This window comes from Pseudophryne corroboree (genome assembly GCF_028390025.1).
Source record: "Pseudophryne corroboree isolate aPseCor3 chromosome 7 unlocalized genomic scaffold, aPseCor3.hap2 SUPER_7_unloc_1, whole genome shotgun sequence".
Lineage (NCBI taxonomy): Eukaryota > Metazoa > Chordata > Amphibia > Anura > Myobatrachidae > Pseudophryne > Pseudophryne corroboree.
In genome coordinates, this window is record NW_026967608.1 from 499,678 (window position 1) to 524,968 (window position 25,291).

The 25,291-nt window shown below is 47.7% G+C and overlaps 26 non-coding genes across 26 annotated transcripts; all 26 read right to left on the minus strand.

Annotated features, from left to right (window-relative positions):
- Window positions 1-664: 664 nt before the first annotated feature.
- On the minus strand, window positions 665-827 carry LOC134985759 (U1 spliceosomal RNA). The gene has a single exon (XR_010191918.1). It is a non-coding gene; the product is annotated as a U1 spliceosomal RNA (small nuclear RNA).
- Window positions 828-972: 145 nt separating this feature from the next.
- On the minus strand, window positions 973-1,136 carry LOC134985669 (U1 spliceosomal RNA). The gene has a single exon (XR_010191840.1). It is a non-coding gene; the product is annotated as a U1 spliceosomal RNA (small nuclear RNA).
- Window positions 1,137-1,797: 661 nt separating this feature from the next.
- On the minus strand, window positions 1,798-1,960 carry LOC134985805 (U1 spliceosomal RNA). The gene has a single exon (XR_010191957.1). It is a non-coding gene; the product is annotated as a U1 spliceosomal RNA (small nuclear RNA).
- A 152-nt stretch (window positions 1,961-2,112) lies between these two features.
- LOC134985848 (U1 spliceosomal RNA) lies at window positions 2,113-2,276 on the minus strand. Its single transcript, XR_010191992.1, has one exon. It is a non-coding gene; the product is annotated as a U1 spliceosomal RNA (small nuclear RNA).
- Window positions 2,277-12,834: 10,558 nt separating this feature from the next.
- On the minus strand, window positions 12,835-12,997 carry LOC134985777 (U1 spliceosomal RNA). The gene has a single exon (XR_010191934.1). It is a non-coding gene; the product is annotated as a U1 spliceosomal RNA (small nuclear RNA).
- Window positions 12,998-13,149: 152 nt separating this feature from the next.
- LOC134985688 (U1 spliceosomal RNA) lies at window positions 13,150-13,313 on the minus strand. The gene has a single exon (XR_010191857.1). It is a non-coding gene; the product is annotated as a U1 spliceosomal RNA (small nuclear RNA).
- Window positions 13,314-13,984: 671 nt separating this feature from the next.
- LOC134985834 (U1 spliceosomal RNA) lies at window positions 13,985-14,147 on the minus strand. Its single transcript, XR_010191980.1, has one exon. It is a non-coding gene; the product is annotated as a U1 spliceosomal RNA (small nuclear RNA).
- Window positions 14,148-14,299: 152 nt separating this feature from the next.
- On the minus strand, window positions 14,300-14,463 carry LOC134985691 (U1 spliceosomal RNA). Its single transcript, XR_010191860.1, has one exon. It is a non-coding gene; the product is annotated as a U1 spliceosomal RNA (small nuclear RNA).
- Window positions 14,464-15,134: 671 nt separating this feature from the next.
- On the minus strand, window positions 15,135-15,297 carry LOC134985822 (U1 spliceosomal RNA). The gene has a single exon (XR_010191970.1). It is a non-coding gene; the product is annotated as a U1 spliceosomal RNA (small nuclear RNA).
- A 152-nt stretch (window positions 15,298-15,449) lies between these two features.
- On the minus strand, window positions 15,450-15,613 carry LOC134985665 (U1 spliceosomal RNA). The gene has a single exon (XR_010191836.1). It is a non-coding gene; the product is annotated as a U1 spliceosomal RNA (small nuclear RNA).
- A 670-nt stretch (window positions 15,614-16,283) lies between these two features.
- On the minus strand, window positions 16,284-16,446 carry LOC134985767 (U1 spliceosomal RNA). The gene has a single exon (XR_010191925.1). It is a non-coding gene; the product is annotated as a U1 spliceosomal RNA (small nuclear RNA).
- Window positions 16,447-16,598: 152 nt separating this feature from the next.
- Window positions 16,599-16,762, minus strand: LOC134985699 (U1 spliceosomal RNA). Its single transcript, XR_010191867.1, has one exon. It is a non-coding gene; the product is annotated as a U1 spliceosomal RNA (small nuclear RNA).
- Window positions 16,763-17,432: 670 nt separating this feature from the next.
- Window positions 17,433-17,595, minus strand: LOC134985761 (U1 spliceosomal RNA). The gene has a single exon (XR_010191920.1). It is a non-coding gene; the product is annotated as a U1 spliceosomal RNA (small nuclear RNA).
- Window positions 17,596-17,747: 152 nt separating this feature from the next.
- On the minus strand, window positions 17,748-17,911 carry LOC134985715 (U1 spliceosomal RNA). The gene has a single exon (XR_010191881.1). It is a non-coding gene; the product is annotated as a U1 spliceosomal RNA (small nuclear RNA).
- A 675-nt stretch (window positions 17,912-18,586) lies between these two features.
- Window positions 18,587-18,749, minus strand: LOC134985757 (U1 spliceosomal RNA). Its single transcript, XR_010191916.1, has one exon. It is a non-coding gene; the product is annotated as a U1 spliceosomal RNA (small nuclear RNA).
- A 152-nt stretch (window positions 18,750-18,901) lies between these two features.
- On the minus strand, window positions 18,902-19,065 carry LOC134985667 (U1 spliceosomal RNA). The gene has a single exon (XR_010191838.1). It is a non-coding gene; the product is annotated as a U1 spliceosomal RNA (small nuclear RNA).
- A 671-nt stretch (window positions 19,066-19,736) lies between these two features.
- LOC134985835 (U1 spliceosomal RNA) lies at window positions 19,737-19,899 on the minus strand. Its single transcript, XR_010191981.1, has one exon. It is a non-coding gene; the product is annotated as a U1 spliceosomal RNA (small nuclear RNA).
- Window positions 19,900-20,051: 152 nt separating this feature from the next.
- LOC134985692 (U1 spliceosomal RNA) lies at window positions 20,052-20,215 on the minus strand. Its single transcript, XR_010191861.1, has one exon. It is a non-coding gene; the product is annotated as a U1 spliceosomal RNA (small nuclear RNA).
- A 671-nt stretch (window positions 20,216-20,886) lies between these two features.
- On the minus strand, window positions 20,887-21,049 carry LOC134985823 (U1 spliceosomal RNA). Its single transcript, XR_010191971.1, has one exon. It is a non-coding gene; the product is annotated as a U1 spliceosomal RNA (small nuclear RNA).
- A 152-nt stretch (window positions 21,050-21,201) lies between these two features.
- LOC134985666 (U1 spliceosomal RNA) lies at window positions 21,202-21,365 on the minus strand. The gene has a single exon (XR_010191837.1). It is a non-coding gene; the product is annotated as a U1 spliceosomal RNA (small nuclear RNA).
- Window positions 21,366-22,035: 670 nt separating this feature from the next.
- On the minus strand, window positions 22,036-22,198 carry LOC134985768 (U1 spliceosomal RNA). The gene has a single exon (XR_010191926.1). It is a non-coding gene; the product is annotated as a U1 spliceosomal RNA (small nuclear RNA).
- Window positions 22,199-22,350: 152 nt separating this feature from the next.
- Window positions 22,351-22,514, minus strand: LOC134985700 (U1 spliceosomal RNA). The gene has a single exon (XR_010191868.1). It is a non-coding gene; the product is annotated as a U1 spliceosomal RNA (small nuclear RNA).
- A 670-nt stretch (window positions 22,515-23,184) lies between these two features.
- LOC134985762 (U1 spliceosomal RNA) lies at window positions 23,185-23,347 on the minus strand. The gene has a single exon (XR_010191921.1). It is a non-coding gene; the product is annotated as a U1 spliceosomal RNA (small nuclear RNA).
- A 152-nt stretch (window positions 23,348-23,499) lies between these two features.
- Window positions 23,500-23,663, minus strand: LOC134985716 (U1 spliceosomal RNA). Its single transcript, XR_010191882.1, has one exon. It is a non-coding gene; the product is annotated as a U1 spliceosomal RNA (small nuclear RNA).
- A 675-nt stretch (window positions 23,664-24,338) lies between these two features.
- On the minus strand, window positions 24,339-24,501 carry LOC134985758 (U1 spliceosomal RNA). The gene has a single exon (XR_010191917.1). It is a non-coding gene; the product is annotated as a U1 spliceosomal RNA (small nuclear RNA).
- Window positions 24,502-24,653: 152 nt separating this feature from the next.
- On the minus strand, window positions 24,654-24,817 carry LOC134985668 (U1 spliceosomal RNA). Its single transcript, XR_010191839.1, has one exon. It is a non-coding gene; the product is annotated as a U1 spliceosomal RNA (small nuclear RNA).
- Between the last annotated feature and the right edge of the window lie 474 nt (window positions 24,818-25,291).

A 25,291-nucleotide genomic window follows, 5' to 3' on the forward strand; every position in this document is an offset into this window, starting at 1 on the left:
TAACAGGGCTGGGGAGGGCCGCTGCTCAGGCACATCTCTGTCAAGTAAAGAAGATTCAACTGAGGCAGCACAAGGGAACTCTCATCTGGGGACAACAACTGCAGGGAGAACACATATTTTCAGATGAACATGGGAGGGCAGAAGGCTGCCTAATACTGAAGCACCCCCAAACAACAAACCAAATGCAACAACTAGTGCAAGCATTCCTGGGGGAAGGCTGCAGCAGATGGATTTGCATATGGTGATGTCATCCAAGCAGTGGGTCAAAGTTGGCTTCAACCCTCGTCTGCATATGAAAAGAGAAAAGGGGCGTGCAGGGCATGGCGGCCTTTTGCGGCGATTGGATGACCCCTAGTTCGCATTAAACACATCCACCCTCCTTCGGTGTGGGGCTCATGTTGGCTATGCCCCAGCCCCTGAAGCATTCAAGCTGATTTCTTGCAGCAGCTAGGCACTGTAACAGCTCCAGAGCTGCTCTGTAAGGCAAGTAAAAGGGTGTGGGCCCTGCAGCACTACCTGTAGTTCGCATTGTGCGTTGGAAGGCACAAATTAAGCAGACGGGAGAAGTCAGGATAGTGCACAAGGGCATAGAAGGGAGCGGCTCAAGAAAAAAGAAGTGGAAATAGACAGCAAACTAGGCTGGAGAGAGACCTGAGACAAAGAGATCTGAATTATACGAGAGCCGACCAGGGGAAACACAAATTATGCAGTCAAGTTTCCCACATTTGGGGAAATCGCAGGAGCAGCACACCCAGAGTGCAATGGGTGAGACTTGCCCTGGGAGAAGCACCTTCATGATCATAGTATCTCACCTGGCAGGTAAGTAGGATTTGGGATAGTTCTGGGGAGGGTCGCTGCTCGGGCTGTCAAGTGAAGTAGATCCAACTGAGGCAGCACAAGGAAACTCTCGATAGAAGAACAAGGCTAGAGGAAGATCTGAGACAAATAAATCTGACTTTTACCAGAGCTGACCAGAGGAAAGAACAAACACAGTCCCCCACTACCACAAATAATGCAGTCGAGTTTCCCACATTTGGGGAAATCATAGGGGTCAGCATTCCCAGAATGCAATGAATGAACCTCACCCTGGGAGAACAATCTTCATGACCATGGTATCTCCTATGCAAAATAAGTATGACTTAGGATAGGGCAGGGGAGGGCCGCTGCTAAGGCACATCTCTGTCAAGTAAAGGAGATTCAACTGAGGCAGCACAAGGGAACTCTCATCTGGGGACAACAACTGCAGGGAGAACACATATTTTCAGATGAACATGGGAGGGCAGAAGGCTGCCTAATACTGAAGCACCCCCAAACAACAAACCAAATGCAACAACTAGTGCAAGCATTCCTGGGGGAAGGCCTGCAGCAGATGGATTTGCATATGGTGATGTCATCCAAGCAGTGGGTCAAAGTTGGCTTCAACCCTCGTCTGCATATGAAAAGAGAAAAGGGGCGTGCAGGGCATGGCGGCCTTTTGCGGCGCTTGGATGACCCCTGGTTCGCATTAAACACCTCCACCCTACTTCGGTGTGGGGCTATGCCCCAGCCCCTGAAGCATTCAAGCTGATTTCTTGCAGCAGCTGGGCACTGTAACAGCTCCAGAGCTGCTCTGTAAGGCAAGTAAAAGGGTGTGGGCCCTGCAGCACTACCTGTAGTTTGCATTGTGCGTTGGAAGGCACAAAGTAAGCAGACGGGAGAAGTCAGGATAGTGCGCAAGGGCATAGAAGGGAGCAACTCAAGAAAAGAGAAGTGGAAACAGACAGCAAACTAGGCTGGAGAGAGACCTGAGACAAAGAGATCTGAATTATACGAGAGCCGACCAGGGGAAACACAAATTATGCAGTCAAGTGTCCAACATTTGGGGAAACCGCAGGAGCAGCACACCCAGAGTGCAATGGGTGAGCCTTGCCCTGGGAGAAGCACCTTCATGATCATAGTATCTCACCTGGCAGGTAAGTAGGAGTTGGGCAAGAGCTGGGGAGGGTCGCTGCTCGGGCACCCCCCTGTCAAGTGAAGGAGATCCAACTGAGGCAGCACATGGAAACTCTCGAAAGAAGAACAAGGCTAGAGGAAGATCTGAGACAAATAAATCTGACTTTTACCAGAGCTGACCAGAGGAAAGCACAAACACAGTCCCCCACTACCACAAATAATGCAGTCGAGTTTCCCACATTTGGGGAAATCACAGGGGTCAGCATACCCAGAATGCAATGAATGAACCTCACCCTGGGAGAACAATCTTCATGACCATGGTATCTCCTATGCAAAATAAGTATGATTTGGGATAGGGCTGGGGAGGGCCGCTGCTCAGGCACATCTCTGTCAAGAATTTATAAAGTCTATACATATATATAACCAAATGTCAATATATATATATAGAACCCAGCGCTCCTATCAAAACTTATCTATTTCACCAATTTGTTGCTTATTTAATCTTTATACATCTATTAATTTTCACCATATATTATAAAATGCTGCTCCCATAGGTAGTACTGTTCTACCAATAATAAACCAAATTTTAAAGATAATCACACTTGTTATCAAGGGAGCGCAAAAAATAAAATATACAAGCTCCTTATTTTTAAAAAATATATATAGACAGAAGAAACCCACATTCAATAAAATACAATGGAGTCAACATATATAGGCACCACTATCCATATCTAAATGTAATCAGGATCTATTTCATATTGCCCTTGATGACAACGGAATGTTTATTAAAGGGTCCAAAAAATCCTACTGGATACAGCTGTTGTAATTTAATCGTTTGTAACCCTACCTTGAACGAGAGCTGTCTATGTATTCTATTAAGGGATGGTTACCTAATAGCTGTGCCTCCACTCAAGCTATGTGTAGTATTTAACTACCGTTAAGGCTTGCTTGAGTAAGCCTGATCTCTATCCTTAGGGGATGATTCCCTTATATCATAGATATATTATCTAATATACCTGTCTCTTTCTTCCAGGATCTTCAGATCAACTTCCAGCCGGACCAGACACACATGGAAAGTATAACACTTTAATGACCAGTACCAAATGGATTAAGTATACATTAACATTTCATCAATTACACATTCCCCTTTAAGTCATTAATCCATGCTAACCCCCTGTCAATTAGGCCTATACACAGTACCTGCATGCAATACAACAAATCCTTTTTCTTTTCAAGACACCCTTAGGTGTTAGAGTGACCCGGGTACTCTTAATATGATAGTGCACTATAAGGGCCCATAAACTTCCTAAAAATAACAGCAGTTAATACAGAATGTCTGACACTATGTTTTAGTATCAACTATCAGTTCTCCCTTCAGTTAAAGAGAAAGATGTTTGGCTCAGTCTACTTATGGTAGCGATTACTTTCTCCTATAAGGTTACTTATAGTTCCTCCTTGGCAGATAACAGAAAGTATCTATTTAGCTCATAGATAGTAACATCAACAGTTGATTACCAAGGAATCTGTATCCTTTCCTCAGTAAAAATGTTACTGTAGTTGTCCAGTATTAAACTAAACTCCTAAGAAGCTGGTATGATAAACCTTTGTTATGCTGCGTCCTTGTGTCCATTTGAAGTAGCTGATGCTTTCTATATTTCAGAGCATATATAGCTTTTCGATTCCTGTATGCCTCAAATTATTGTTGTCTCTTAGGATGAGTCTATATTAAATATATCTGCAAGAGATGGTTTCTCTTATCATAGTCACAGCGAGCTCAAATCCTTTAACTTTATAACTAATAGTCTCTTACGTGTCAGTCCTTCTTACGGGTTCACGAATATACATATAACACAGTTGTATTAAAGTGCCACAAGCTAGTCCTTGAATCGGGATGATATTCTAATCCTTTGTGGCTAAGAGGCTTTAACATCCATCCAATGTCACTGTAGTATGGCTACCTTTAATGTCCTTGACTCTAATTCTGCTAATTCAGGGGCATAAATACACACATTAGGTGGCAGCTTTAGGGTGTTACTTTCTATTTAGCGCTGCGGAACAATGTCTCTGGCTCTCCTTTGACTGATGTGATGCTGATATATGGGGGAGTTTTAAAACTATTTATGAAGCGTTAAACAGTTCAAGTTTCACTCCACTCCACCTGTTACATATATATACCCAGTGCTTTCTACCTTCTCCTTAGCACTATGATTATGCCATACATGGAACTGTAATTATAGGTCACTCTGACTACTGTGACCCATTACTATCCTCCTGCTTAATAGCCATTATTGCGGCCTAGCCCTGGAGTACTTAGTCCCAATATGAAATTGACTATGTACAATAGTCACCTATGGCTTGCTGTGCTTAGTGTAGGGGTAATATAAATGGCTGGATTATGCACTCACACTTCTACCATCTAGTGATGCTGCTGCCGGATGCTCCCCCGACTCCTCCCTTACACTTACAGCCACACAGAATGGAGCCTCTGCTGCTGGTCCTGGCTTCTTTGTTGTGGCTGTCAGAGTCTGTGCCGGTAATAGGTAGGAAGGAACCCTCTCTGTGTCCCTGTCACAGATGTGCCCTTCCAATACTGCTGGGTGAGTTGACTAGCGCTGATCTTGGGTTCTATGAACAGTTCTGAGTCTCAATGCTGCTGTCACCACCTTTACAGTAAGGAAGCCCTGTTCTGGCTTCACACACTAAGCCCCCTCCGGCCGCCGCAATGTATACCGCTCAGCTCTAATGCGGGCGACGGCCGGAGCAGCAAAAAACTATGTCCTCTCACCAAGGGATATGCAGTCTCTATCTCAGCTACACTCACAGCACCTCTCCACTCCTCTCTAGTAGTCACATGACCCACTCTGAGGTGATGCCCCGCCCACTGGCAATCACCTCACTAGGTGATTGACAGTTAGGAGCACAAGGACATTAACCCTTTAGATACACTGTGAAACCATAAAATAAGCCTTCATTGTATTCACCACTACATTTACATCAATGTACATACAATTACATATATGTGAACTGTATTATTTACCTCACAACATGCATACAGTATTACAACATCCATTAACTTTTATATGAATAATATATATGCTTATACTCCATTTTAGTCACCATATTATAACTACCTCAGTATAAGTGTTGTTTAAACCCTAAATCAGGGTTACACGTTACTTTCCAATTGTAATTGATACATTAAATTCCTTCTTGTGGATGAACAGCAACAGTTGTAACCAACGCCTCTTTTCTCTAACGTCCTAAGTGGATGCTGGGGACTCCGTAAGGACCATGGGGAATAGCGGCTCCGCAGGAGACTGGGCACATCTAAAGAAAGCTTTAGGACTATGTGGTGTGCACTGGCTCCTCCCCCTATGACCCTCCTCCAAGCCTCAGTTAGATTTCTGTGCCCGACGAGAAGGGTGCACACTAGGGGCTCTCCTGAGCTTCTTAGTGAAAGTTTTAGTTTAGGTTTGTTATTTTCAGTGAGACCTGCTGGCAACAGGCTCACTGCATCGAGGGACTAAGGGGAGAAGAAGCGAACTCACCTGCGTGCAGAGTGGATTGGGCTTCTTGGCTACTGGACATTAGCTCCAGAGGGACGATCACAGGCCCAGCCTGGATGGGTCCAGGAGCCTCGCCGCCGGCCCCCTTACAGAGCCAGAAGAGCGAAGAGGTCCGGAAAAATCGGCGGCAGAAGACGTTCCTGTCTTCAATAAGGTAGCGCACAGCTGTGCGCCATTGCTCTCAGCACACTTCATACTCCGGTCACTGAGGGTGCAGGGCGCTGGGGGGGGCGCCCTGAGATGCAATAAAACATGATAAAAATACCTTACATGGCAAAAAATACATCACATATAGCTCCTGGGCTATATGGATGCATTTAACCCCTGCCAGAATATACAGAAAAATGGGAGATAAGGCCGCCGAAAAGGGGGCGAAGACTATCTCCTCAGCACACTGGCGCCATTTTCCCTCACAGCTCAGTTGGACGGAAGCTCCCTGGCTCTTCCCTGCAGTCACTACACTACAGAAAGGGTTAAAAAAAGAGAGGGGGGCACTAATTAGGCGCAGTATTAAAACATACAGCAGCTATAAGGGGAAAAACACTTATATAAGGTTATCCCTGTATATATATATATATAGCGCTCTGGTGTGTGCTGGCATACTCTCCCTCTGTCTCCCCAAAGGGCTAGTGGGGTCCTGTCCTCTATCAGAGCATTCCCTGTGTGTGTGCTGTGTGTCGGTACGTTTGTGTCGACATGTATGAGGAGAAAAATGATGTGGAGACGGAGCAGAGTGTCTGTAACAGTGATGTCACCACCTAGGGGGTCGACACCTGAGTGGATGTACTGTTGAAAATTACATGACAGTGTCAGCTCTGTATAAAAAAAAAACAAAAAAAACAGTGGTTGACATGAGACAGCCGGCTACTCAGCTTGTGCCTGTCCAGACGTCTCATAGGCCGTCAGGGGCTCTAAAGCGCCCGTTACCTCAGATGGCAGATACAGACGCCGACACGGATACTGACTCCTGTGTCGACGGTGAAGAGACAGCCGTGATTTCCAGTAGGGCCACACGTTACATGATTGAGACAATGGAAAATGTTTTAAACATTTCTGATAATACGAGTACCACCAAAAAGGGGTATTATGTTCGGTGAGGGAAAAACTACCTGTAGTTTTCCTGAATCTGAGAAATAAAATGAGGTGTGTGATGATGCGTGGGTTTCCCCCCGATAACAATTGATAATTTCTTAAAAAGTATTGGCTGTATACCCTTTCCCGCCAGAGGTTAGGGTGCGTTGGGAAACACCCCCTAGGGGGGATAAGGCGCTCACACGCTTGTAAGAACAAGGGCTCTACCCTCTCATGAGATGGCCGCCCTTAAGGATCCTGCTGATAGAAAGCAGGAGGGTATCCAAAAATGTATTCACACACATACTGGTGTTATACTGCGACCAGCAATCGCCTCAGCCTGGAGGTGCAGTGCTGGGTTGGCATGGTCGGATTCCCTGACTGGAAATATTGATATCCTAGATAAGGATAGTATATTATTGCCTATAGAGCATTTAAAAGATGCATTTCTATATATGCATGATGCACAGCGGAATATTTGCCGACTGGCATCAAGTATAAGTGCGTTGTCCAATTCTACCAGTAAAATGGTCAGGTGATGCGGATTCCAAACGGCATTTGGAAGTATTGCCTTTGAAAGGGGACATTTGGGGTCGGTATTTTAGACCTGGTGGCCACGGCAACAACTGGGAAATCCACGTTTGTACCCCAGGTCGCCTCTCAAAATAAGACGCCGTATTATCAGGCGCAGTCCTTTGTTGGCAAGCGGACAAAAGGTTCCTCTTTTCTGCTCGTGACAGAGGGAGAGGAAAAAGGCTGAAGAGATTAGCCAGTTCCCAGGAACAGAAACCCTTTCCCGCCTCTGCCAAGCCCTCAGTATGACGCTAGGGCCTTACAAGCTCAGGCACGGTGGGGGCCCGTTTTCAATGAATTTCAGTGCGCAGTGGGCTCACTCGCAAGTAGACCCCTGGATCCTTCAGGTAATATCTCAAGGGTACATATTGGAATTCGAGACGTCTCCCCCTCGCCGTTTCCAAAAGTCGGCTTTACCGACGTCTCCCTCTGACAGGGAGGCTGTTTTGGAAGCCATTCACAAGCTGTATTCCCAGCAGGTGATAATCAAGGTACCCCTCCTGCAACAGGGAACGGGGTATTATTCCACACTATTGTGGTACCGAAGCCAGACGGCTCGGTGAGACCGATTCTAAATCTAAAATCTAAAATCTTTGAACACTTACATACAGAGGTTCAAATTCAAGATTGAGTCACTCAGAGCAGTGATTGCGAACCTGGAAGAAGGGGACTACATGATGTCTCGGGACATCAAGGATGCTTACCTTCATGTCAAAATTTACCCTTCTCACCAAGGGTACCTCAGGTTATGGTACAGAACTGTCACTATCAGTTCAGACGCTGCCGTAGGGATGGTCCACGGCACCCCGGGTCTTTACCAAGGTAATGGCCGAAATGATATCCCTTCGAAGGAAGGGAATTTTAGTTATCCCTTACTTGGACGATTCCCTGATAAGGGTAAGATCCAGGGAACAGTTGGAAGTCGGTGTAGCACTATCTCAGGTAGTGTTGCGGCAGCACGATTGGATTCTCAATATTCCAAAATCGCAGCTGGTTCCGACGACTTGTCTTCTGTTTCCTAGGGATGTTCCTGGACACAGTCCAGAAAAAAGGTGTTTCTCCCGGAAGAGAAAGCCAGGGAGTTATCCGAGCTAGTCAGGAACCTCCTAAAACCGAACCAAGTCTCAGTGCATCAATGCACAAGGGTTCTGGGTAAAAATGGTGGCTTCCTACGAAGCAATCCCATTCGTTAGATTCCACGCAAGAACTTTCCAGTGGAACCTACTGGACAAATGGTCCGGGTCGCATTTTCAGATGCATCAGCGGATAACCCTGTCACCAAGGACAAGGGTATCCATCCTGTGGTGGTTGCAGAGTGCTCATCTTCTAGAGGGCCGCAGATTCGGCATTCAGGACTGAGTCCTGGTGACCACGGATGCCAGCCTGCGAGGCTGGTGAGCAGTCACACAGGGAAGGAATATCCAGGGCTTAGGGTCAAGCATGGATACATCACTTCACATAAATATCCTGAAGCTAAGGGCCATTTACAATGCTCTAAGCTTAGCAAGACCTCTGCTTCAAGGTCAGCCGGTGTTGATCCAGTCGGACAACATCATGGCAGTCACCCACGTAAACAGACAGGGTGGCACAAGAAGCAGGAGGGCAATGGCAGAAGCTGCAGGGATTCTTCGCTGGGCGGAAAATCATGTGATAGCACTGTCAACAGTATTCATTCCGGGAGTGGACAACTGGGAAGCAGACTTCCTCAGCACGACCTCCACCCGGGAGAGTGGGGACTTCACCCAGAAGTCGTCCACATGATTAAAAAACTCGACAGGTATTGCGCCAGGTCAAGAGACCCTCAGGCAATAGTTGTAGACGCTCTGGTAACACCGTGGGTGTACCAGTCAGTGTATGTGTTCCCTCCTCTGCCTCTCATACCCAAGGTACTGAGATTGATAAGATGGAGAGGAGAAAGCACTATATTCGTGGCTCCGGATTGGCCAAGAAGGACTTGGTAACCGGAACTTCAAGAGATGCTCACGGAGGATCCGTGGCCTCTACCTCTAAGAAGGGACCTGCTCCAGCAAGGACCCTGTCTGTTCCAAGACTTACCGCGGCTGCGTTTGACGGCATGCCGGTTGAACACCGGATCCTGAAGGAAAAAAGGCATTCCGGATGAAGTCATCCATATCCTGATCTAAAGCCAGGAAGGATGTAACCGCAAAAACATTATCACCGCAATTGGCGAAAATATGTTGCGTAGTGCGAGGCCAGTAAGGCCCGATGGAGGAAATTCAACTGGGTCGATTCCTACATTTCCTGCAAACAGGAGTGTCTATGGGCCTGAAATTGGGGTCCATTAAAGTTCAGATTTCGGCCCTGTCAATTTTCTTCCAAAAAAGAACTAGCTTCAGTCCCTGAAGTTTAGACGTTTGTAAAAGGGGTACTGCATATACAGCCTCCTTTTGTGCCTCCAGTGGCAATTTGGGATCTCAATGTAGTTTGGGTTCCAAAAGTCACATTGGTTTGAACCACTTAAATCTGTGGAGTTAAAATATCTCACATGGAAAGTGGTCATGCTGTTGGCCCTGGCCTGGGCCAGGCGCGTGTCAGAATTGGCGGCTTTATCCTGTAAAAGCCCTTATCTGATTTTCCATTCGGACAGGGCGGAATTGAGGACTCGTCCTCAGTTTCTCCCTAAGGTGGTTCCAGCGTTTTCACCTGAACCAACCTATTGTGGTGCCTGCGGCTACTAGGGACTTGGAGGAATCCAAGTTGCTGGATGTTGTCAGGGCCCTGAAAATATGTTTCCAGGACGGCTGGAGTCAGGAAATCTGACTCGCTGTTTATCCTGTATGCACCCAACAAGCTGGGTGCTCCTGCTTCTAAGCAGACTATTGCTCGTTGGATTTGTAGTACAATTCAGCTTGCACATTCTGTGGCAGGCCTGCCACAGCTAAAATCTGTAAAAGCCCGTTCCACAAGGAAAGTGGGCTCATCTTGGGCGGCTGCCCGAGGGGTCTCGGCTTTACAACTTTGCCGAGCAGCTACTTGGTCAGGGGCAAACACGTTTGCTAAATTCTACAAATTTGATACCCTGGCTGAGGAGGACCTGGAGTTCTCTCATTCGGTGCTGCAGAGTCATCCGCACTCTCCCGCCCGTTTGGGAGCTTTGGTATAATCCCCATGGTCCTTACGGAGTCCCCAGCATCCACTTAGGACGTCAGAGAAAATAAGAATTTACTTACCGATAATTCTATTTCTCATAGTCCGTAGTGGATGCTGGGCGCCCATCCCAAGTGCGGATTGTCTGCAATACTTGTACATAGTTATTGTTACAAAAATCGGGTTATTATTGTTGGGAGCCATCTTTTCAGAGGCTCCTCTGTTATCATGCTGTTAACTGGGTTCAGATCACAGGTTGTACGGTGTGATTGGTGTGGCTGGTATGAGTCTTACCCGGGATTCAAAATCCTTCCTTATTGTGTACGCTCGTCCGGGCAAAGTATCCTAACTGAGGCTTGGAGGAGGGTCATAGGGGGAGGAGCCAGTGCACACCACATAGTCCTAAAGCTTTCTTTAGATGTGCCCAGTCTCCTGCGGAGCCGCTATTCCCCATGGTCCTTACGGAGTCCCCAGCATCCACTACGGACTATGAGAAATAGAATTATCGGTAAGTAAATTCTTATTATTTACTGCAGTTAAAGTTCATATGTAACTCACGTGAGTAATGAAAGAAAACAGGGGGAGAGCGCTGTGATGGTTGGTGAAACACAGCGGTATGCTACGACCCCCGTTAACCGTGGCTGGATCTTATTGGCACTCGCGGTCGGGATATTTCTCCCTGCCGTGGGGTAGAGACCTCCTTTTGCTCGGTCTCAAATTGCTTTTTCCCCTTCACCGCTGTCTTTACATCAGACGTCCGCCGTGATGTAGCTCGTTCATGAACGGGCTTATATCTCAGCAATCAGAGTGTCCGGTAATCACCTTTCTTACGCGTTTCTCCGCTGTTATCCAAGAGCGGTTTCGTCAGAGGATACATCAGCAGCCTAGCAGGCTCTTTTTAAAATGCACCGGACCAATAGCATTACTAATTAGTTGATTGGATACATACATGTACTAATTGGATGCATACATGTAATGACTCACATATGGAACAACTTTCTAATTGCAATTGCACATATAAAGGCATTTCATAATATAAAAATAAGCAACATGGTGATTAAAAATAATAATAAAATAAGCAACAAGGTGGTTTAAAAAATAACAGAAAATATATAATCTATATACAGATTAACCTATAATCTTTCAATCAATACCTCATATCTATAATCACATATACATAATTCAGAGACTCAGCACTAAGGATCCCCATTTACTTATATAAAACCTTTTAGGGTAACATAAATCCATGCCACTACTAAAGCAGTTCTTGTGGCGCAGGGGAAACATCAAATGCACTCTATGCAGCTAGTCCCATGTTCGAATCCAACCCGCTCAGCTTAACATCCATATTATTTATTTACTTTTAATGGGATCATTCTATCAATTCATTTTTACCTTTAATTTTTGTTAATATTATTTCTATATTTAATTATTTTAACCCCTGGAATAACTACATTGCTGTTTAAACAACAAAAAGAATTGAAGAAAAAATAAATATTAAACAGACAATTTAAGGATTCGAAGATTTAAATATTTAAAGATTTTAAAATTTAAAACAGGGAGGGGGGGATGGAGGGGGGCCTTTTGGGAGAAGGAGGGGGAAAAAATAAAAATAGAAAAAAAAAATATATATAGAACCAAGAGAAAGTGTAAAAAGAGGATGGAGGAAGAAATCTGATGTTCATCATTACTAGTGGATTTTACTAAAGAACTTTAAAGGAACACACACAACAGGATTATACAGTTTCATCCTAAGAGGAAAGCTGTTTCCAAAATAGCTACTTCTAATAATTTTGTTTATTTATTAAACATACAATAAATGGATATTCAATAAATAATATATTAGGTAAATCAATAGATAAAATCTTCAGAGACTGCCAATGTTGTTCAGTTCGATGCTCTCATTCAGACCATCAGGTGTAAGGGTACCCAAAGAAAAAATCCAAGATGCCTCCCTTGTCAAGTAAAGGAGATTCAACTGAGGCAGCACAAGGGAACTCTCATCTGGGGACAACAACTGCAGGGAGAACACATATTTTCAGATGAACATGGGAGGGCAGCAGGCTGCCTAATACTGAAGCACCCCCAAACAACAAACCAAATGCAACAACTAGTACAAGCATTCCTGGGGGAAGGCCTGCAGCAGATGGATTTGCATATGGTGATGTCATCCAAGCAGTGGGTCAAAGTTGGCTTCAACCCTCGTCTGCATATGAAAAGAGAAAAGGGGCGTGCAGGGCATGGCGGCCTTTTGCGGCGCTTGGATGACCCCTAGTTCGCATTAAACACCTCCACCCTACTTCGGTGTGGGGCTCATGTTGGCTATGCCCCAGCCCCTGAAGCATTCAAGCTGATTACTTGCAGCAGCTGGGCACTGTAATAGCTCCAGAGCTGCTCTGTAAGGCAACTAAAAGGGTGTGGGCCCTGCAGCACTACCTGTAGTTCGCATTGTGCGTTGGAAGGCACAAAGTAAGCAGACGGGAGAAGTCAAGATAGTGCGCAAGGGCATAGAAGGGAGTGGCTCAAGAAAAGAGAAGTGTAAACAGACAGCAAACTAGGCTGGAGAAAGACATGAGACAAAGAGATCTGAATTATACGAGAGCCGACCAGGGGAAACACAAATTATGCAGTCAAGTTTCCCACATTTGGGGATATCGCAGGAGCAGCACACCCAGAGTGCAATGGGTGAGCCTTGCCCTGGGAGAAGCACCTTCATGATCATAGTATCTCACCTAGCAGGTAAGTAGGAGTTGGGCTAGAGCTGGGGAGGGTCGCTGCTCGGGCACCCCCCTGTCAAGTGAAGGAGATCCAACTGAGGCAGCACAAGGGAACTCTCGAAAGAAGAACAAGGCTAGAGGAAGATCTGAGATAAAGAAATCTGACTTTTACCAGAGCTGACCAGAGGAAAGCACAAACACAGTCCCCCACTACCACAAATAATGCTGTCAAGTTTACCACATTTGGGAAAATAACAGGGGTCAGCATACCCAGAATGCAATGAATGAACCTCACCCTGGGAGAACAATCTTCATGACCATGGTATCTCCTATGCAAAATAAGTATGATTTGGGATAGGGCTGGAGAGGGCCGCTGCTCAGGCACATCTCTGTCAAGTAAAGGAGATTCAACTGAGGCAGCACAAGGGAACTCTCATCTGGGGACAACAACTGCAGGAGGTACACATATTTTCAGATGAACATGGGAGGGCAGAAGGCTGCGTAATACTGAAGCACCCCCAAACAACAAACCAAATGCAACAACTAGTGCAAGCATTCCTGGGGGAAGGCCTGCAGCATATGGATTTGCATATGGTGATGTCATCCAAACAGTGGGTCAAAGTTGGCTTCAACCCTCGTCTGCATATGAAAAGATAAAATTGGCATGCAGGGCATGGCGGCCTTTTGCGGTGCTTGGATGACCCCTAGTTCGCATTAAACACCTCCACCCTCCTTCGGTGTGGGGCTCATGATGGCTATGCCCCAGCCCCTGAAGCATTCAAGCTGATTTCTTGCAGCAGCTGGGCACTGTAACAGCTCCAGAGCTGCTCTGTAAGGCAAGTAAAAGGGTGTGGGCCCTGCAGCACTACCTGTAGTTTGCATTGTGTGTTGGAAGGCACAAAGTAAGCAGACGGGAGAAGTCAGGATAGTGCGCAAGGGCATAGAAGGGAGCAACTCAAGAAAAGAGAAGTGGAAACAGACTGCAAATTAGGCTGGAGAGAGACCTGAGACAAAGAGATCTGAATTATACGAGAGCCGACCAGGTGAAACACAAATTATGCAGTCAAGTGTCCAACATTTGGGGAAACCGCAGGAGTAGCACACAAAGAGTGCAATGGGTGAGCCTTGCCCTGGGAGAAGCACCTTCATGATCATAGTATCTCACCTGGCAGGTAAGTAGGAGCTGGGCTAGAGCTGGGGAGGGTCGCTGCTCGGGCACCCCCCTGTCAAGTGAAGGAGATCCAACTGAGGCAGCACAAGGGAACTCTCGAAAGAAGAACAAGGCTAGAGGAAGATCTGAGACAAAGAAATCTGACTTTTACCAGAGCTGACCAGAGGAAAGCACAAACACAGTCCCTCACTACCACAAATAATGCAGTCCAGTTTCCCACATTTGGGGAAATCACAGGGGTCAGCATACCCAGAATGCAATGAATGAACCTCACCCTGGGAAAACAATCTTCATGACCATGGTATCTCCTATGCAAAATAAGTATGATTTGGGATAGAGCTGGGGAGGGCCGCTGCTCAGGCACATCTCTGTCAAGTAAATGAGATTCAACTGAGGCAGCACAAGGGAACTCTCATCGGGGGACAACAACTGCAGGGAGAACACATATTTTCAGATGAACATGGGAGGGCAGAAGGCTGCCTAATACTGAAGCACCCCCAAACAACAAACCAAATGCAACAACTAGTGCAAGCATTACTGGGGGAAGGCCTGCAGCAGATGGATTTGCATATGGTGATGTCATCCAAGCAGTGGGTCAAAGTTGGCTTCAACACTCATCTGCATATGAATAGAGAAGAGGGGCGTGCAGGGCATGGCGGCCTTTTGCGGCGCTTGGATGACCCCTAGTTCGCATTAAACACCTCCACCCTCCTTCGGTGTGGGGCTCATGTTGGCTATGCCCCAGCCCCTGAAGCATTCAAGCTGATTTTTTGCAGCAGCTGGGCACTGTAACAGCTCCAGAGCTGCTCTGTAAGGCAAGTAAAAGGGTGTGGGCCCTGCAGCACTACCTGTAGTTCGCATTGTGCATTGGAAGGCACAAAGTAAGCAGACGGGAGAAGTCAGGATAGTGCGCAAGGGCATAGAAGGGAGCGGCTCAAGAAAAGAGAAGTGGAAACAGACAGCAAACTAGGCTGGAGAGAGACCTGAGACAAATACATCTGAATTATACGAGAGCCGACCAGGGGAAACACAAATTATGCAGTCAAGTTTCCCACATTTGGGGAAATCACAGGGGCAGCACACCCAGAGTGCGATGGGTGAGCCTTGCCCTGGGAGAAGCACCTACATGATCATAGGATCTCACCTGGCAGGTAAGTAGGAGTTGGGCTAGAGCTGGGGAGGGTCGCTGCTCGGGCACCCCCCTGTCAAGTGAAGGAGATCCAACTGAGGCAGCACAAGGGAACTCTCGAAAGAAGAACAAGGCTAGAGGAAGATCTGAGACAAAGAAATCTGACTTTTACCAGAGCTGACCAGAGGAAAGCACAAACACAGTCCCCCACTACCACAAATAATGCAGTCGAGTTTCCAACATTTGGGGAAATCACAGGGGTCAGCATAACCAGAATGCAATGAATGAACCTCACCCTGGGAGAACAATCTTCATGACCATGGTATCTCCTATGCAAAATAAGTATGATTTGGGATAGGGCTGGGGAGGGCCGCTGCTCAGGCACATCTCTGTCAAGTAAAGGCGATTCAACTGAGGCAGCACAAGGGAACTCTCATCTTGGGACAACAACTGCAGGGAGAACACATATTTTCAGATGAACATGGGAGGGCAGAAGGCTGCCTAATACTGAAGCACCCCCAAACAACAAACCAAATGCAACAACTAGTGCAAGCATTCCTGGGGAAGGCCTGCAGCAGATGGATTTGCATATGGTGATGTCATCCAAGCAGTGGGTCAAAGTTGGCTTCAACCCTCGTCTGCATATGAAAAGAAAAAAGGGATGTGCAGGGAATGGCGGCCTTTTGCGGCGCTTGGATGACCCCTAATTCGCATTAAACATCTCCACCCTCCTTCGGTGTGGGGCTCATGATGGCTATGCCCCAGCCCCTGAAGCATTCAAGCTGATTTCTTGCAGCAGCTGGGCACTGTAACAGCTCCAGAGCTGCTCTGTAAAGCATGTAAAAGGGTGTGGGCCCTGCAGCACTACCTGTAGTTTGCATTGTGCGTTGGAAGGCACAAAGTATACAGACAGGAGAGGTCAGAATAGTGCGCAAGGGCATAGAAGGGAGCGGCTCAAGAAAAGAGAAGTGGAAACAGACAGCAAACTAGGCTGGAGAGAGACCTGAGACAAAGAGATCTGAATTATACGAGAGCCGACCAGGGGAAACACAAATTATGCAGTCAAGTTTCCCACATTTGGGGAAATCACAGGGGCAGCACACCCAGAGTGCAATGGGTGAGCCTTGCCCTGGGAGAAGCACCTACATGATCATAGTATCTCACCTGGCAGGTAAGTAGGAGTTGGGCTAGAGCTGGGGAGGGTCGCAGCTCGGGCACCCCCCTGTCAAGTGAAGGAGATCCAACTGAGGCAGCACAAGGGAACTCTCGAAAGAAGAACAAGGCTAGAGGAAGATCTGAGACAAAGAAATCTGACTTTTACCAGAGCTGACCAGAGGAAAGCACAAACACAGTCCCCCACTACCACAAATAATGCAGTCAAGTTTCCCACATTTGGGGAAATCACAGGGGTCAGCATTCCCAGAATGCAATGAATGAACCTCAACCTGGGAGAACAATCTTCATGACCATGGTATCTCCTATGCAAAATAAGTATGATTTGGGATAGAGCTGGGGAGGGCCGCTGCTCAGGCACATCTCTGTCAAGTAAAGGAGATTCAACTGAGGCAGCACAAGGGAACTCTCATCTGGGGACAACAACTGCAGGGAGAACACATATTTTCAGATGAACATGGGAGGGCAGAAGGCAGCCTAATACTGAAGCACCCCCAAACAATAAACCAAATGCAACAACTAGTGCAAGCATTCCAGGGGGAAGGCCTGCAGCAGATGGATTTGCATATGGTGATGTCATCCAAGCAGTGGGTCAAAGTTGGCTTCAACCCTCGTCTGCATATGAAAAGAAAAAAGGGATGTGCAGGGCATGGCGGCCTTTTGCGGCGCTTGGATGACCCCTAATTCACATTAAACACCTCCACCCTCCTTCGGTGTGGGGCTCATGTTGGCTATGCCCCAGCCCCTGAAGCATTCAAGCTGATTTCTTGCAGCAGCTGGGCACTGTAACAGCTCCAGAGCTGCTCTGTAAAGCATGTAAAAGGGTGAGGGCCCTGCAGCACTACCTGTAGTTTGCATTGACGTTGGAAGGCACAAAGTAAGCAGACAGGAGAGGTCATAATAGTGCGCAAGGGCATAGAAGGGAGCGGCTCAAGAAAAGAGAAGTGGAAACAGACAGCAAACTAGGCTGGAGAGAGACCTGAGACAAAGAGATCTGAATTATACGAGAGCCGACCAGGGGAAACACAAATTATGCAGTCAAGTTTCCCACAATTGGGGAAATCGCAAGAGCAGCACACCCAGAGTGCAATGGGTGAGCCTTGCCCTGGGAGAAGCACCTTCATGATCATAGTATCTCACCTGGCAGGTAAGTAGGAGTTGGGCTAGAGCTGGGTAGGGTCACTGCTCGGGCACTTCCCTGTCAAGTGAAGGAGATCCAAGTGAGTCAGCACAAGGGAACTCTCGAAAGAAGAACAAGGCTAGAGGAAGATCTGAGACAAATAAATCTGACTTTTACCAGAGCTGACCAGAGGAAAGCACAAACACAGTCCCCCACTACCACAAATAATGAAGTCGAGTTTCCCACATTTGGGGAAATCACAGGGGTCAGCATACCCAAAATGCAATGAATGAACCTCACCCTGGGATAACAGTCTTCATTACCATGATATCTCCTATGCAAAATAAGTATGATTTGGGATAGGGCTGGGGAGGGCCGCTGCTCAGGCACATCTCTGTCAAGTAAAGGAGATTCAACTGAGGCAGCACAAGGGAACTCTCATCTGGGGACAACAACTGCAGGGAGAACACATATTTTCAGATGAACATGGGAGGGCAGAAGGCTGCCTAATACTGAAGAAGCCCCAAACAACAAACCAAATGCAACAACTAGTACAAGCATTCCTGGGGGAAGGTCTGCAGAAGACGGATTTGCATACAGTGATGTCATCCAAGCAGTGGGCCAAAGTTGGCTGGAACCCTCATCTGCATATGAAAAGAGAAAAGGGGTATGCAGGGAATGGCGGCCTTTTGCGGCGCTTGGATGACCCTTAGTTCGCATTAAACACCCCCACCCTCCTTCGGTGTGGGGCTCATGTTGGCAATGCCCCAGCCCCTGAAGCATTCAAGCTGATTTCTTGCAGCAGCTTGGCACTGTAACAGCTCCAGAGCTGCTCTGTAATGCAAGTAAAAGTTTGTGGGCCCTGCAGCACTACCTGTAGTTTGCATTGTGCATTGGAAGGCACAAAGTAAGCAGACAGGAGGAGAAGTCAGGATAGTGCACAAGGGTATAGAAGGGAGGGGCTCAAAAAAAGAAGAAGTGGAAACAGACTGCAAACTAGGCTGGAGAGAGACCTGAGACAAAGAGATCTGAATTATATGAAAGCCGACCAGTGGAAACACAAATTATGCAGTCAAGTTTCCCATATTTGGGGAAATCACAGGGGCAGCACACCCAGAGTGCAATGGGTGAGCCTTGCCCTGGGAGAAGCACCTTCATGATCATAGTATCTCACCTGGCAGGTAAGTAGGAGTTGGGCTAGAGCTGGGGAGGGTCGCTGCTTGGGCACCCCCCTGTCAAGTAAAGGAGATCCAACTGAGGCAGCACAAGGGAACTCTCGAAAGAAGAACAAGGCTAGAGGAAGATCTGAGATAAAGAAATCTGACTTTTACCAGAGCTGACCAGAGGAAAGCACAAACACAGTCCCCCACTACCACAAATAATGCAGTCAAGTTTCCCACATTTGGGGAAATCACAGGGGTCAGCATACCCAGAATGCAATGAATGAACCTCACCCTGGGAGAACGATCTTCATGGCCATGGTATCTCCTATGCAAAATAAGTATGATTTGGGATAGGGCTGGGGAGGGCCGCTGCTCAGGCACATCTCTGTCAAGTAAAGAAGATTCAACTGAGGCAGCACAAGGGAACTCTCATCTGGGGACAACAACTGCAGGGAGAACACATATTTTCAGATGAACATGGGAGGGCAGAAGGCAGCCTAATACTGAAGCACCCCCAAACAATAAACCAAATGCAACAACTAGTGCAAGCATTCCAGGGGGAAGGCCTGCAGCAGATGGATTTGCATATGGTGATGTCATCCAAGCAGTGGGTCAAAGTTGGCTTCAACCCTCGTCTGCATATGAAAAGAAAAAAGGGATGTGCAGGGCATGGCGGCCTTTTGCGGCGCTTGGATGACCCCTAATTCACATTAAACACCTCCACCCTCCTTCGGTGTGGGGCTCATGTTGGCTATGCCCCAGCCCCTGAAGCATTCAAGCTGATTTCTTGCAGCAGCTGGGCACTGTAACAGCTCCAGAGCTGCTCTGTAAGGCAAGTAAAAGGGTGTGGGCCCTGCAGCACTACCTGTAGTTTGCATTGTGTGTTGGAAGGCACAAAGTAAGCAGACGGGAGAAGTCAGGATAGTGCGCAAGGGCATAGAAGGGAGCAACTCAAGAAAAGAGAAGTGGAAACAGACTGCAAATTAGGCTGGAGAGAGACCTGAGACAAAGAGATCTGAATTATACGAGAGCCGACCAGGTGAAACACAAATTATGCAGTCAAGTGTCCAACATTTGGGGAAACCGCAGGAGTAGCACACAAAGAGTGCAATGGGTGAGCCTTGCCCTGGGAGAAGCACCTTCATGATCATAGTATCTCACCTGGCAGGTAAGTAGGAGCTGGGCTAGAGCTGGGGAGGGTCGCTGCTCGGGCACCCCCCTGTCAAGTGAAGGAGATCCAACTGAGGCAGCACAAGGGAACTCTCGAAAGAAGAACAAGGCTAGAGGAAGATCTGAGACAAAGAAATCTGACTTTTACCAGAGCTGACCAGAGGAAAGCACAAACACAGTCCCTCACTACCACAAATAATGCAGTCCAGTTTCCCACATTTGGGGAAATCACAGGGGTCAGCATACCCAGAATGCAATGAATGAACCTCACCCTGGGAAAACAATCTTCATGACCATGGTATCTCCTATGCAAAATAAGTATGATTTGGGATAGAGCTGGGGAGGGCCGCTGCTCAGGCACATCTCTGTCAAGTAAATGAGATTCAACTGAGGCAGCACAAGGGAACTCTCATCGGGGGACAACAACTGCAGGGAGAACACATATTTTCAGATGAACATGGGAGGGCAGAAGGCTGCCTAATACTGAAGCACCCCCAAACAACAAACCAAATGCAACAACTAGTGCAAGCATTACTGGGGGAAGGCCTGCAGCAGATGGATTTGCATATGGTGATGTCATCCAAGCAGTGGGTCAAAGTTGGCTTCAACACTCATCTGCATATGAATAGAGAAGAGGGGCGTGCAGGGCATGGCGGCCTTTTGCGGCGCTTGGATGACCCCTAGTTCGCATTAAACACCTCCACCCTCCTTCGGTGTGGGGCTCATGTTGGCTATGCCCCAGCCCCTGAAGCATTCAAGCTGATTTTTTGCAGCAGCTGGGCACTGTAACAGCTCCAGAGCTGCTCTGTAAGGCAAGTAAAAGGGTGTGGGCCCTGCAGCACTACCTGTAGTTCGCATTGTGCATTGGAAGGCACAAAGTAAGCAGACGGGAGAAGTCAGGATAGTGCGCAAGGGCATAGAAGGGAGCGGCTCAAGAAAAGAGAAGTGGAAACAGACAGCAAACTAGGCTGGAGAGAGACCTGAGACAAATACATCTGAATTATACGAGAGCCGACCAGGGGAAACACAAATTATGCAGTCAAGTTTCCCACATTTGGGGAAATCACAGGGGCAGCACACCCAGAGTGCGATGGGTGAGCCTTGCCCTGGGAGAAGCACCTACATGATCATAGGATCTCACCTGGCAGGTAAGTAGGAGTTGGGCTAGAGCTGGGGAGGGTCGCTGCTCGGGCACCCCCCTGTCAAGTGAAGGAGATCCAACTGAGGCAGCACAAGGGAACTCTCGAAAGAAGAACAAGGCTAGAGGAAGATCTGAGACAAAGAAATCTGACTTTTACCAGAGCTGACCAGAGGAAAGCACAAACACAGTCCCCCACTACCACAAATAATGCAGTCGAGTTTCCAACATTTGGGGAAATCACAGGGGTCAGCATAACCAGAATGCAATGAATGAACCTCACCCTGGGAGAACAATCTTCATGACCATGGTATCTCCTATGCAAAATAAGTATGATTTGGGATAGGGCTGGGGAGGGCCGCTGCTCAGGCACATCTCTGTCAAGTAAAGGCGATTCAACTGAGGCAGCACAAGGGAACTCTCATCTTGGGACAACAACTGCAGGGAGAACACATATTTTCAGATGAACATGGGAGGGCAGAAGGCTGCCTAATACTGAAGCACCCCCAAACAACAAACCAAATGCAACAACTAGTGCAAGCATTCCTGGGGAAGGCCTGCAGCAGATGGATTTGCATATGGTGATGTCATCCAAGCAGTGGGTCAAAGTTGGCTTCAACCCTCGTCTGCATATGAAAAGAAAAAAGGGATGTGCAGGGAATGGCGGCCTTTTGCGGCGCTTGGATGACCCCTAATTCGCATTAAACATCTCCACCCTCCTTCGGTGTGGGGCTCATGATGGCTATGCCCCAGCCCCTGAAGCATTCAAGCTGATTTCTTGCAGCAGCTGGGCACTGTAACAGCTCCAGAGCTGCTCTGTAAAGCATGTAAAAGGGTGTGGGCCCTGCAGCACTACCTGTAGTTTGCATTGTGCGTTGGAAGGCACAAAGTATACAGACAGGAGAGGTCAGAATAGTGCGCAAGGGCATAGAAGGGAGCGGCTCAAGAAAAGAGAAGTGGAAACAGACAGCAAACTAGGCTGGAGAGAGACCTGAGACAAAGAGATCTGAATTATACGAGAGCCGACCAGGGGAAACACAAATTATGCAGTCAAGTTTCCCACATTTGGGGAAATCACAGGGGCAGCACACCCAGAGTGCAATGGGTGAGCCTTGCCCTGGGAGAAGCACCTACATGATCATAGTATCTCACCTGGCAGGTAAGTAGGAGTTGGGCTAGAGCTGGGGAGGGTCGCAGCTCGGGCACCCCCCTGTCAAGTGAAGGAGATCCAACTGAGGCAGCACAAGGGAACTCTCGAAAGAAGAACAAGGCTAGAGGAAGATCTGAGACAAAGAAATCTGACTTTTACCAGAGCTGACCAGAGGAAAGCACAAACACAGTCCCCCACTACCACAAATAATGCAGTCAAGTTTCCCACATTTGGGGAAATCACAGGGGTCAGCATTCCCAGAATGCAATGAATGAACCTCAACCTGGGAGAACAATCTTCATGACCATGGTATCTCCTATGCAAAATAAGTATGATTTGGGATAGAGCTGGGGAGGGCCGCTGCTCAGGCACATCTCTGTCAAGTAAAGGAGATTCAACTGAGGCAGCACAAGGGAACTCTCATCTGGGGACAACAACTGCAGGGAGAACACATATTTTCAGATGAACATGGGAGGGCAGAAGGCAGCCTAATACTGAAGCACCCCCAAACAATAAACCAAATGCAACAACTAGTGCAAGCATTCCAGGGGGAAGGCCTGCAGCAGATGGATTTGCATATGGTGATGTCATCCAAGCAGTGGGTCAAAGTTGGCTTCAACCCTCGTCTGCATATGAAAAGAAAAAAGGGATGTGCAGGGCATGGCGGCCTTTTGCGGCGCTTGGATGACCCCTAATTCACATTAAACACCTCCACCCTCCTTCGGTGTGGGGCTCATGTTGGCTATGCCCCAGCCCCTGAAGCATTCAAGCTGATTTCTTGCAGCAGCTGGGCACTGTAACAGCTCCAGAGCTGCTCTGTAAAGCATGTAAAAGGGTGAGGGCCCTGCAGCACTACCTGTAGTTTGCATTGACGTTGGAAGGCACAAAGTAAGCAGACAGGAGAGGTCATAATAGTGCGCAAGGGCATAGAAGGGAGCGGCTCAAGAAAAGAGAAGTGGAAACAGACAGCAAACTAGGCTGGAGAGAGACCTGAGACAAAGAGATCTGAATTATACGAGAGCCGACCAGGGGAAACACAAATTATGCAGTCAAGTTTCCCACAATTGGGGAAATCGCAAGAGCAGCACACCCAGAGTGCAATGGGTGAGCCTTGCCCTGGGAGAAGCACCTTCATGATCATAGTATCTCACCTGGCAGGTAAGTAGGAGTTGGGCTAGAGCTGGGTAGGGTCACTGCTCGGGCACTTCCCTGTCAAGTGAAGGAGATCCAAGTGAGTCAGCACAAGGGAACTCTCGAAAGAAGAACAAGGCTAGAGGAAGATCTGAGACAAATAAATCTGACTTTTACCAGAGCTGACCAGAGGAAAGCACAAACACAGTCCCCCACTACCACAAATAATGAAGTCGAGTTTCCCACATTTGGGGAAATCACAGGGGTCAGCATACCCAAAATGCAATGAATGAACCTCACCCTGGGATAACAGTCTTCATTACCATGATATCTCCTATGCAAAATAAGTATGATTTGGGATAGGGCTGGGGAGGGCCGCTGCTCAGGCACATCTCTGTCAAGTAAAGGAGATTCAACTGAGGCAGCACAAGGGAACTCTCATCTGGGGACAACAACTGCAGGGAGAACACATATTTTCAGATGAACATGGGAGGGCAGAAGGCTGCCTAATACTGAAGAAGCCCCAAACAACAAACCAAATGCAACAACTAGTACAAGCATTCCTGGGGGAAGGTCTGCAGAAGACGGATTTGCATACAGTGATGTCATCCAAGCAGTGGGCCAAAGTTGGCTGGAACCCTCATCTGCATATGAAAAGAGAAAAGGGGTATGCAGGGAATGGCGGCCTTTTGCGGCGCTTGGATGACCCTTAGTTCGCATTAAACACCCCCACCCTCCTTCGGTGTGGGGCTCATGTTGGCAATGCCCCAGCCCCTGAAGCATTCAAGCTGATTTCTTGCAGCAGCTTGGCACTGTAACAGCTCCAGAGCTGCTCTGTAATGCAAGTAAAAGTTTGTGGGCCCTGCAGCACTACCTGTAGTTTGCATTGTGCATTGGAAGGCACAAAGTAAGCAGACAGGAGGAGAAGTCAGGATAGTGCACAAGGGTATAGAAAGGAGGGGCTCAAAAAAAGAAGAAGTGGAAACAGACTGCAAACTAGGCTGGAGAGAGACCTGAGACAAAGAGATCTGAATTATATGAAAGCCGACCAGTGGAAACACAAATTATGCAGTCAAGTTTCCCATATTTGGGGAAATCACAGGGGCAGCACACCCAGAGTGCAATGGGTGAGCCTTGCCCTGGGAGAAGCACCTTCATGATCATAGTATCTCACCTGGCAGGTAAGTAGGAGTTGGGCTAGAGCTGGGGAGGGTCGCTGCTTGGGCACCCCCCTGTCAAGTAAAGGAGATCCAACTGAGGCAGCACAAGGGAACTCTCGAAAGAAGAACAAGGCTAGAGGAAGATCTGAGATAAAGAAATCTGACTTTTACCAGAGCTGACCAGAGGAAAGCACAAACACAGTCCCCCACTACCACAAATAATGCAGTCAAGTTTCCCACATTTGGGGAAATCACAGGGGTCAGCATACCCAGAATGCAATGAATGAACCTCACCCTGGGAGAACGATCTTCATGGCCATGGTATCTCCTATGCAAAATAAGTATGATTTGGGATAGGGCTGGGGAGGGCCGCTGCTCAGGCACATCTCTGTCAAGTAAAGAAGATTCAACTGAGGCAGCACAAGGGAACTCTCATCTGGGGACAACAACTGCAGGGAGAACACATATTTTCAGATGAACATGGGAGGGCAGAAGGCTGCCTAATACTGAAGCACCCCCAAACAACAAACCAAATGCAACAACTAGTGCAAGCATTCCTGGGGGAAGGCCTGCAGCAGATGGATTTGCATATGGTGATGTCATCCAAGCAGTGGGTCAAATTTGGCTTCAACCCTCGTCTGCATATGAAAAGAGAAAAGGGGCGTGCAGGGCATGGCGGCCTTTTGCGGCGCTTGGATGACCCCTAGTTCGCATTAAACACCTCCACCCTCCTTCGGTGTGGGGCTCATGTTGGCTATGCCCCAGCCCCTGAAGCATTCAAGCTGATTTCTTGCAGAAGCTGGGCACTGTAACAGCTCC